Source organism: Pteropus vampyrus, unplaced genomic scaffold, assembly GCF_000151845.1.
Source record: "Pteropus vampyrus isolate Shadow unplaced genomic scaffold, Pvam_2.0 Scaffold52, whole genome shotgun sequence".
NCBI classification, from domain to species: Eukaryota; Metazoa; Chordata; class Mammalia; order Chiroptera; family Pteropodidae; genus Pteropus; species Pteropus vampyrus.
Genome location: NW_011888833.1, coordinates 3,148,828 through 3,152,975, shown reverse-complemented (window position 1 = coordinate 3,152,975; position 4,148 = coordinate 3,148,828). Strand labels below are relative to the sequence as shown.

The window sequence follows — 4,148 nt, the reverse complement described above, 5'->3', positions numbered from 1 at the left end:
TATTCTGTGTTTCTTCAGGTTCCTTAGTGGTTTCATTTTGTACATTTTAGCTTCATTTGGAACTTCTTTTGGTGTAAGGGGTGAGGTTAGTACTCAATTTGATTTCTTTTCCCCCAATAGGTATTTAGTTGTTACAATAGCATTTCACGAATAATCCTTACCCCGTGGATTTTCATCCACACTCGTTTTATACTGAGTTTCCTAGGTATGTGTCAGTCAGCTTCTGCATTTTCTAGTCTGTACCATTATAGGTTTATTTCCTCAGACGTCAGCACCACATTATTTTAATATTGTAGCTGTGCAGTGTTACAGTATCTCAGGGATGCCCTTCAGTCTTCTTTTTCAGAATTGTCTGTCTGTGCTCATTTTTCCATAAAACTTTAGTTTTAGCTTGTCTAGTTCCTAAGAGAATTGCTGGGGATGCGTAAGAAAGTCCCTACCTGATGAATCATGGTCCAGGTTCTTGGAGCCCCATCTGTATCATAAATCTGGAGAGACTTGGTTTTAGATCTAGTTCTGATATTAACCAGCTCAGTAACAAAATACGGTTTCATGTTCTACTATTTTACACGTTTGCAGGTGCTTTTAAAGAATTACTGTCACTAGATAAAAACTATTATAAGAACCCTCAGAAATTTTCTTATCATTGCGGTGGGGTCTTGATACTTGGAAAAGTTGGAAACAAAAAGTCGGATTAGAGTTCTCTAAGCTCACTTTCTGTTCCAAAACTCAACGATAAGTACATAAAAGGTGTATCGTCAGTGCACAGGGATCGAATTTAAATCTTTGTCGCTACTGAAAGGGCTGCTCTACCTAGAGAAGCTGCAGAAATGGCTCTTGGCAAGACCAGTTGTCTGTTTCTTTCTTTTCCTCTGTAAGCAGTTGGTGTTTTGAAAGGAAGCATATTGTCTAGGTTTTCAAAGTCCTCCAAAAACAGGATGGGGGAGGGCGTTATTTTTGAAGCATGTAACGTGATTGCATCTTCCATGGAATTAGGTGCTTTGAAAGCTTGAATTCTTTGTGTTGTCACAGTCGACTGTTACGGTTGAAATAAGACTGTATCGCTTTCCCTTCCTGAGTGTTCAGTGTCAGGTGATGCGGGGACTCAGAACAGAAAGGTTTATGGGTCAACACTGTCGAGGCTGTGATACCTCTCAAAAGTCAAACTTTACTTTTTTGAAAGGCAAATCGAATCTGTAGTTTGTATAATTCAGTAACAGATTGGAAAATAACAGAACGAATGATGAGAGAAAATTGGCCTTCATCTGTTGGTGAATGGCAGGCACCATTAAATTAAAGTGAGTGTTTAATTCATTGCTTCAGGATTCAATTGCTGTAGGACTTTGAAAAAATTCTGTAATCCTGTCAAGGGTAACGTTCAGCATTAGAGGGTGAGGTTTGAGATCCGTTGGGTCCAGTTATACCAGATTCAGTCTATTTAAGAAATGTAAATAGTGTTCATCAGCCATAGTAAATATGACAATCAGATAAACTGATCTAAATCACCATTATTGAAAGTAGAAAGATTAGACAAGGGAGTTTAGGAAAAGTAAGAATATAAGCGGAATATAATCCTGGAGTATAAATTTGAAAACTTCAAAGTGAAAATCAGTTTATTGAATTCTCAAATGTTATTTGTGTGCCAGATAGGAATAGAATATGCTAGGAAAGTGGGTGTCCTGATGGGAGGGGACGGTTTCGTTCAAAGCACATGTGACTCGAGGAGACCGGAGTCGGAGTCCCGGTTCCCAGTTCTGTGTGGGGTGGGGGTGGTTGGTGTCTGTCCTGGCCAAGACGTGGGGATGGGGTGGGAGTCACAAAGTCCAGGGCTTACGGGGGTCATTAACCCCCGTTGTTTCTAGAAAGTCAAACGATACCCCAGCATTAACTTGTTTCAGTCGTCATCAGACTACATTTTGGGAAATCTGTTATTTTCCTTTGCATCTAATTTGATTTCGTGGACCCTTTGTAGCCTTAAAAAGCTCGATGTGCCGTTTAGACTTTGACCAGTAACGTGTCAGAGCGCCCCTGTGCGCCCGTCCTGGCCAACCCCGGGATTTTTCATGTTTTCATCTTTGTTTGATAAGTGAAAATGGTGTATAACTCTGTGGCTTTAATCTGCATTTCTTTACTAGCGTTGGTAAAGGTTGGTGAGGTTGGGCATTTTTTCGTTTCTAGTTTTCTATTAATCACTGAATCGCTGAACAGATTCCCTTCTGTTCTTGTTCAGCCAAATTGCCGGGCTACATGTTTTGTGAGAGTGTGCGTTTGGAAAAGTTTCAACTTGTTCTATCAGGCATTAAATTCAGCACTAAAGATGGTTCATGTCAGGACAGGCTTAGGTGGAGTGGGGTGGGCGAGTGCCAGCAAAGCTCTGAGGGGAAGGGAGGACAGAGCGGGGTGTCCTGGTGGGAACTGTCGTGATTGGTGGGCAGCAAACCGGAACTGCCGCGGACCGGAACTGCCGCGCACCGGAACTGCCGCGCACCGGAACTGCCGCGCACCGGAACTGCCGCGCACCGGAACTGCCGCGCACCGGAACTGCTGCGCACCGGAACTGCAAACCGGGCATCGAGGGCTGTGTGGTTTGGAAAGTTACTCAAGTAGGCAGGCAGGGGCCTGGGGAGGCTGAGGGGTTTCGGCCTGGTGCGGCGTTGTCAACAGATGCGTTTGTATGAGAGAGCGGTCTTGCTGTTGATTTAACATTAGCTGACTATCAAGAATCAAACTGGTACCAGGATAATACTTTTAGAATGATTTTGCATCATCTAGTGTTAAAAATCTTTTCTTTCATTGTTGCTTCAAAGCGCAACATAGCTGGGCAAATTTCTGTGCCTCCTCCTCGGAATTAAATGAAAGACGACCCCTTTGGTGTAGGTTGGGCTGCGGTGTATGTACCGCCTTCCTCCGAGAGAATCGTCGGATTGTCCCGAACACAGGTAAATAGGCGCAGTGTGGCGAGATGTTCCTTTAGCTTTTGATGACAGCGAGCGCTGTTGTCACGCTCCCTACGTTGAATTAAAGCCCCGTCGAGCTGTCGAAGGCATTTTCGCATTTCTTTCGCGTGAGTTCTTTGTCCACCCTCCCTTCCTGGGTTTCTGCCAGTCAAAGGGAGGTTTCACCTCCAAAGCTCAGTGTCCAGGAGTGAAGGGAAGACGCAAACATGCTTTTGCCCTTGACGTGTGGCTGTCCCCTCCCCTTTTAAACCATTTCGTTTGGGAACACTGACTCCGATCTGAAGAGCATTCCGACACTATTTCTCATTGGTACGCTTTGTCAGCCCTCGGTTTGCGAGAACTTGTCAGTACGTTCTTGGTCAGGAGCCTGATGCTCTGGTTTCCATCCTGCTGATTTCTTATCCATGACCCTCTGCCGAGAGCTTTTTCTCCCCACTACTTAATCACACTCAGAAAAAGATGCTCGTCTACGGCCATGCCGCCCTGAACAAGCCCGATCCCGTCTGATCTCGGAAGCTAAGCAGGGTCGGGCCTGGTTAGTACTTGGATGGGAGACCACCTAGGAAGACCAGGTGCTGTAGGTGTAAAAAATAAAATGAAAAAGAGAAAAAGATGTTAGACTTTTTCATTGTTTCTGTAACTAAGAAGATTACTCTCTCTTACTCTCTCTATAAAGATGTAACTGTGTTTGCTTTTGCTTCAATGATTTTTTTTTTTCCAATTTTGGCCTTTTGGAGGAAAAAAAACTAAAGAAAGACAGAAGGTGGAAAGTTGTCAATTATTCTCTTTAAATGTCTTTTCTCCCACAGATGTCGTCTGTAAGTCCTAAACCAGAAATATCCCCCCAAAATCTACTCATAGCAAGTAATCTGGATGAGCTTTAAGTGCAAGGCAGATCTAGATGCAATTACTAGATGAGATCACCAAGGAAAAGGCCCAAATGTATAAATATATCTAAAATCTGGTGATCTCACGATTCTCTAGTGTAAAAAGTAGGCACAACATTCCACACAAACTTCATTCTTTCAGCAACTAGTTATTGAACACCTACTACATGCCACGTACTATTCTGGACATCAGTGAACAAAATATGAAAACATCCCTGCCCTGCCTTCACGGAGCTGACATGTTAATGGGAGGACGAGGCGATAAAGGAGAGACCTTTTAGTAGGTGACGCACACACATACTTA

General features: G+C 43.5%; 1 non-coding gene across 1 annotated transcript; it reads left to right on the top strand.

The window, feature by feature from the left end:
- Positions 1 to 3,422: 3,422 nt before the first annotated feature.
- Positions 3,423 to 3,541, top strand: LOC111739687. The gene has a single exon (XR_002780345.1). It is a non-coding gene; the product is annotated as a 5S ribosomal RNA (ribosomal RNA).
- The last annotated feature ends 607 nt before the right edge of the window (positions 3,542 to 4,148 follow it).